Genomic DNA, 7708 nt, shown 5'->3' with positions numbered 1-7708 from the left:
ACACATGAGTTTTTTGAATTGAAATGTCAATTCTTGTAATCATATAGGATGCTAGATTTGCATCACGTATGAAGGACGCCGAATATCTCTCCCAACTAATTTAAAATGTTGCGTAAAAAACTCCTCAGCCAGAAGTCGAACTTGGAATCTCCAGCTTTCCGGGCTGTCGCCTTTCCTATTCGGCCACCGAGGCACTTGGAGTTTGTCTCGCAATATTAGAACATATATCAAAGATGGTCTGATAATTTAATGCCGCCCTTCTTCCACCAGCGTGTTTTTTAATAATTAATAAAGAATGAAGAATGAATCTTCTGGCTCTGAAGTTTATAAAATTGAGAAATATAAATCCGGTCATGTTCAATTTAATTTCAAAAGATGGGTATACCTAGAGTATTAGAGTTGGCAAAACAAATATTTACGATTCTCCTCATGATCCTCATGATATCATGAGACTCGTTGAATGGCTGGACGAAGAAGCTATCGATCTTATTACAGTAATTAAATTTGTATAACATTAACAATAATATATATTAATTATAATACTTTACTATTGTTTATTAGTATTTTATTATATATTTGAAAAATATATATATTTTCTATATACATTTTTATTTGCAGATTATTAGATCAGCATCAAAACGTGTTACACGTCTTCAAAACGTTTTAACATTAGTGGCCAATGAATATCTTAATTTTCCGTATTTTATTGTTAGACCTTCCATTGGGGTAATTATCGCAATACATTTACTGGCTATAAGGACTAATAGTTTGCAACAACTCATAAAAAATCAAATTAAAAAATTTTCATGCTGCGCAGTACTTCTCATTTTATTGGAGCCATTGCCAGGATGGGTTGATACTTTAAATGGAGTTGAAGGTATAATTGTCGGGACAGGCAAAGATGTTATTAGACCGATGCACTACATACCAACTTACTGTACCGAAATTATTCCAGTCGACATTGCAATTAATAGTATAATGTTCTTCTCATGTGTATTATTGGTACCAACAAGAAAAAGTACATACTTATATTTTTTGTTTTATTAAATGTTTTTCTATTTTATATTGCATCTAAACAACAAATAAATTATAATTATTGATTTTAACAGATCAAAAAGCATACCTGTGTACAACGTAACGCAGGGAAATGTAAGGCTTATTACATGGGGTAAAATGATAGAGAAAAGCAGGAACATCACTTATGATTATCTTTTTGAACACAGAAAAAAAATGATGTTGAATCAACAGTATCAGTTTAATTGAAATATATCCTGTTGATGCAACATCAATATTATTGCACTATACATATTGCATAGCAGATAGTTGCTTTAAGAATCTAGACATTAAATTAATCGCATATGCAATCGAATAAACTATTTATTTTTGTGGCAGCCCGTGACGTCAACTTTACTTGAAGCAACTCCATTTTTTTTCTGTGAAGGACAGACTTGGTATCCGGATGGCTTTATACGTACGTAGGTTGTCTGAAAAGTTTTGAGTCTAACATAAAAACAAGTATTTTTTCGGTCAAATTCAGTTTTATTTTTTAATGTAGTCTCCTTTTAAGTCGATACACTTTTTCCAGCAATGCTCCCACTTCTTTAACCCATTCAAAAATAGTAATTAGCGTCTTGCTCTGCAAAATAGACTTCTACGGATGCGATGATCTCTTCGTTTGATGAAAATCTCTGTCCTCCAAGCCAAACTTTGAGCGCAGGAAACAAGAAAAAGTCGCTGGAGGCTAGATTTGGTGAATACGGTAGGTGGTTAATTATATAATTCGAATCGCAATTTGTAAATTTTTGCCATAGCAACTGCCGAAGTGTGAGACGGTACGTTATCTTGATGGAACAGCATTTTTTTCTTCTTCAAATGCGGCCGTTTTTTTACAACAAAAACTTGTGTAGTAACGGTCACTGTGAGCCTAACCACAGTTAGAAGTATATAAGTTTAATTTTCAAATTCTCTTTATTTAAAAAAATTGACGTTTCGATCCCTGGGTGGGATCCTCTTCAGAACTACAAAATAACAATATAATGAGATAGAATAATTTAAAGATTACAAATAAAGAAAACAAAAGATTACTCACATTACTTAATAAATAAACATATAAACGTACGATGTTGTGACGCACATATTAAACCGGATAAAACACGTGTTGTTCCTCTCAACAATGTAACGAGAGTGACGACAAATCGAGCATACAAATATACGCGAAAAGAAGGAGAGAACCAGAGACACCTGTTGTTTACAACAAAGAATTAAACATCTCAAAGTTTTCTAAACTTCTCTACTAACGGTAAATATAAATTATCTAGTAACTCAGTATCGCTCTGCAAATTGAGACCAGCCGTTTGCTTCTTGATACAGAGCATCTCAGAAACGAGACGCTTCCTGTAAGAGTGTTCTTCATCTAATATACGGACGTTGTTCCAATCGAAATTGTGACTGTATTCAACTCTATGGTCGGTAATAACAGATGGTTGCGATGTGTTGCGACGAAAGTGGTTTCTATGCTCAGTAATGCGTGTACTGAGCAATCTTTTCGTTTGTCCAACGTATGAAGCCTGGCAATCGTTACATTTTATATAATAAACCACATTAGATCTGGAGGTATCAGGCAATGGATCTTTATGAACACGGATAAATCTTGAGAGTTTATTACCGCTAACAAAGGCAAGCCTACTGTCTATTCTAGACTTAACAAATTCGGCCGCACCTCTCGCAAATGATCGCACATACGGGACAACGAAAAATTTTTTGTTCTCATTTGCATCCTCGAGAACTCGCTTCAATCGACCTTCACTCCCCACACTACCATTAAATAAACCTTTGAGACGCTTACCAATCACATCGAAGATTAATTGTAGGGGATAATTATTATTTAGAAGGATATGTATGATAAGCTGAAAATTTTTTTCATGGAATCTCGGATGAGAAAGGAAAAACGCTCTATCGATCAAACCTATGATCGTTCCAATTTTTTGACAAAGAGGATGGTACGAATGGAAATTTAGGTACCGGCCAGAAAAAGATGGCTTATGGTACCAATCAGTGATTATAAAATTGTCAGCAATGGTCAAGGTAACGTCAAGAAAATTTAAAGAGTTATTATTATCAATCTCAACTGAGAATTGGAGTCTAGGATGGTAAGAATTGAAACAGTCAAGTACCTCCTTGTGATACGTTTTTGGAGATGCCAAGACAATATCATCGACATATCTCAAATAAAAAGGGGAAATGAATGAAAGCCTGCCAAGTGCGTAGCTCTCAAGGTCCTGCAGAACCAGATCGGCAACAACGGGAGAGAGGAGAACCCATCGGCGTTCCAAATGTTTGTTTGTAAAACCTATCGTTAAAAACAAAAAAGGTAGAATTCAAAACTAAGCGAACCGCCGTAATGAATTCATCCCGAGGTAGAGTTGTTTCTCTCTCAAGAAATCGCCATCTGTTCAGAAAACTGTCGACCGCCAGCTCCAAAGAAACATTAGTAAATAGAGAAATTGCATCCAAAGAAATTAATTCAAAATAATCGTCAATGTAAAAAAAAATATCCGAGATTTTTTTCACTAAAGAAAAACTGTTAGAAACATGACTCTTGGCTAATGGTAAACTCTTATAAATTATTTTGTGTAAAAAGAATGCTAACCCATGGAGCGGCGTGCCAACGGACGAGACGATGATTCTAAGAGGATAATCCTACGTTTTCATAGTACCATTTTTTTACAATTTCTGCCTTCAGCCTATCAAGTAACGATGCGTAGTACTCCCCCGTTATTGTTTTACCTTTTTCAAGATAGTCGATAAACACAATTCCATGACTATCCCAAAAAAAAACAGTCGCCATCACTTTCCCGGCCAATAGAACCGTCTTCGCCTTTTTCGGAGCAGATTTACCCTTTGATTTTATCCTTTGAATTCACCCAGCAATTCACTGTTTTTTTATTGTATCTTCGTTTCAGGAGTGAAGTAGTGGATCCACGTTTCATCGACAGTTATTAATCGACGCAAAAAATCCGACTCGTTTTGCTTAAACCGCTCTAACAGAACCTTAGAAATGTTCATTCGAATGCGTTTTTGATCCACAGTGAGCAAGCGCGGCACCCAACGCGCGGTTAGCTTACGCATGTCTAATTCTTTAGTCAATATATGATAAATACATTCTTTTATATGATATGCTCACAACATCTTCTATTTCTCTAATCTTGATTCGACGGTCGTTCAATACCATTTGGTGAACTTTTTCGATGTTATCAATGATGGTCGCAGTTGTTAGCCGTTCCGAACGCCCATCATCAGTCAAGCTGATACGACCATGTTTAAATTTAGCTGTCCATTTTTTCACGGTGGCAGAGTTCCCGTAAACAGCGTCCAGCTCGGCTTTAATTTGCGCAGGCGTCTTGCCTTTCAAACGCAAGAATTTAATCACGGCACAATATTCAATTTTTTCTATTTTTACAAAAACATTGACATCGACTGACACAAATGACTGTCAAACAACATCTGAGCGTCCAAAATGGCTATAAATTTTTACAGGTATCTCTTAAAGCATGTACGATTGTAATACCAGAATGATTTTAACGAGTAATGCCATTTTCATATTGAGGCACAAAACTTTTCAAACGACCCTCGTATCAATAAATTTGTGCACAACTTATTTGTTTTTTTTTCTTCCACATTATTCCTACGTATTTAATCGACTTTCTAATGCTGATATTTCGACAGAAGAAATTGTAAGTTTTTTCAAGTATCTTTTTATATATTTCAATAAAATGTTTGTACATCTATTACATAAAATTACATACAGTAAAATTCTAATAATTTTGAGCATTATAATTTTGAATTCTCATTTATGAGCGAGCTAATAGTTGTTCTTGTTATTTATAAATTTCGTGAATATAATATTCTTGAGTAACTGCGCAACTCGTAGAGTGCACAGTTTATTCCTAATCTAAGAGAAAGAGAAACATATATCTTTCGTCTCTTCTTATCAGTTAGTTACTAACTGGAAGAAGAAGAAAATAATTTCAAATAATTTATAGAAAGAATCAGTTTTATGTGCTTGAAATTATTGAAATTCTACTGTAAAATATCATAGGCTTATGTAGTAAAGTTTTGATATTTTTATGTTTGAGTTCTTTTTATATCCTCGCGAATAGTATGGTCAGAATTAAAAAGCAAATTTTAGTCGGTCTTGAAGTATTGCAATACTTTACCACGAGGAATTAGAAATTTTATAACGATATGGGAATTGATACGGCTAACAAACTATCACCAGCAGATCAGAAAATATTTCCTTTTGCAATTTATTTTGATGACAAATACGTCAGGGACATAATTCTTGGATTATGGCAATACTGTATGAAAGAAGATCTACCTACTTTGCCGTAAGCCCGACGTCATCAAAAAGTGTGAGTACTTTTTGCAGTACATTTACTTTTAAACATAGACTTAGACTGGAAATTGCAGGATATATATATATATATATAATAATAATTGCGACGCTTACAGATTTGATATTTGATTAACTTCGCGTATGACGTTTGGAACAAGTAGCGGCGCCGATACGAACAGTTGACGAGATATACTCGGTGACCATTGTTTTTGTTTCAGTAACTCATCGTTGCGCGTGCTATTATGTAGACGAGAAGGTAACATTCGCGCGCTAATATTTACTCATCGTGTATACCAAAAGGAACAAAAAATATGCGTTCAAAGACGCGACGTTGGTGCATTTAACGTCGTACGGATGCCGAGCGAATGTTTTCACATCGTTACATTGTTGTCAAGCGTTACATTCAGTCTATACGTATACGTCTATGCTTTTAAATTACATTTGTCGAGCCGTATAAAATTTGTTTTGCTCAGTCACGTCTTCTTAAGAAAAAACTAAACATTCTCTAATCTTGAATAAATAATCGTATGACAAAAAAGATGAAAAATGTAACGTTGTTCACATTTATGTTTCTTGTTCAAAATATGTGCTTTGTCTTTGAATGTGCAACAGTCTGAACATTTTTTTGTTGAAATATTTCATATTTCATACGTTTTTTTTTAGAATGTACGTTGCACATCACAATGGTGTATCTATTTTACTTTAGCATATTCTATTGTATTTACAAAAATTGCGAGATAGTGAATATCTTAGTGAATTATGTCAATGAAGTTGCGCGCGAACGGCACGAGGCACCCGTGCCGCCTATTATACACGAAATTCACGCGATTAAAAAGTAGAGAGATTTCCACGGCGCAATATTTCAAGAAATATAAAGAATTAAGACAAAACCGATCATTTTCGTTTTAGTCTTAATCGATTCAGAATAAAACATTAAAAAAAAAAAAAATAGTTTTTCTTTTTTTTCTCTCTTTCTCTCTATTTTCCTGCTTTACACACACAACAATATTTCACCAGATTATTGTAATTAATATTATAAATTATGAGAATAGTAAAAACCAGATCCCTAACCAAAACTGCGTTCCGTTTCACGCATAAGCGCGCATTTATCTATACTATACGTAACGTGTACTATAAATAAATGTGTGCATATGACTGAAACGGAACGGTCGTTGAGTTGTCTTCTGGGGAATCTCTAATCCAGATGCTGAAAGACAGAGACACGAAAAAAAGCATCTGTTTCGCTCTAGGTTTTGACTCACTTCCCCTCTCACATGCGCAGTCTATTTTCATATATATCTATGCTACATGCTTACAACACAAACAAAAAGAACATAAAAAAAGTAGTCTTGTTTTAATATGCGCAATATGATCTCTGTGCAAACGGGATCTGATGATGATTATAAACAATCGGGATCTGCGCAAAAATTTTTTGCAAACAAAATTTAGGAAAACGATCTGTGCAAGAAAATCTTGGCAATCGGTGCTCTGTCGATTTTTAATACTGACAATGAATATCAGAACGCAGCCATAAGTGATTATGTTCAGAAAATTCAGACTGAACGAATGTGTGATCAGACTATTGCTTTATTCAATATTCAGAGATTTTTAACAATTTCAAATTTTAATAATCTTTTGAAATCTTTAGAAGAAATATCTTCTAAATATTTTTATTATCATTCGAACAATTCGAGAAGGCTGTCTGCAATAAATTCAACCATCGACTATTATGTATAATTGAGCATAGATATCTATTCGCAAGATTTGTGTGTGTGTGTGTGTGCGTATATATATATGTGTATGTGTGTGTGTGAAAAGCTTTTATATATAAGCTTTTTTGTGTGTAAAACCAGAATGAAATGATCATGTGTCGGATCCTGTTAGATTATCAACGTGATATTTACTTGCTAGAATCGCTAAAATAATACAATTTTACGAGCAGCATGCAAAGATACTTTCGAACAAGATTCGAGTGTATAATACTTATATATTAAATTATAAGCCTGAAACTACTATGACTCTCTCTCTATATATGTTCGTTTTATGTTAATAAATACATGAGTCGCCATGTAGTAAATACATATTTAAATTTTACTTATGTTGATACAATTATCGTGAAACTTAATATTTTAAAATATCTGTATAAATAAAAGATTAATATTAAAATAAAAACCAATCTTCTTACATAATACACATGTACTATAAAAATATAGAGTAAGTAATTACATGTAGGCAAAACTATATCACAATCTATGTATATGGGTACATATATATATATATTATATATATATATTATATACATGTATATATTAT

At 33.6% G+C, this 7708-nt stretch overlaps 1 pseudogene; it reads left to right on the top strand.

Annotated features, from left to right (window-relative positions):
- Positions 1 to 4485: 4485 nt before the first annotated feature.
- LOC109860062 lies at positions 4486 to 6354 on the top strand (annotated as a pseudogene).
- Positions 6355 to 7708: the final 1354 nt, after the last annotated feature.

The sequence above is a fragment of the Pseudomyrmex gracilis genome, unplaced genomic scaffold (assembly GCF_002006095.1).
Source record: "Pseudomyrmex gracilis isolate BER0280 unplaced genomic scaffold, ASM200609v1 scaffold_322, whole genome shotgun sequence".
Lineage (NCBI taxonomy): Eukaryota > Metazoa > Arthropoda > Insecta > Hymenoptera > Formicidae > Pseudomyrmex > Pseudomyrmex gracilis.
This window is presented reverse-complemented; position numbering and strand designations above follow the sequence as displayed.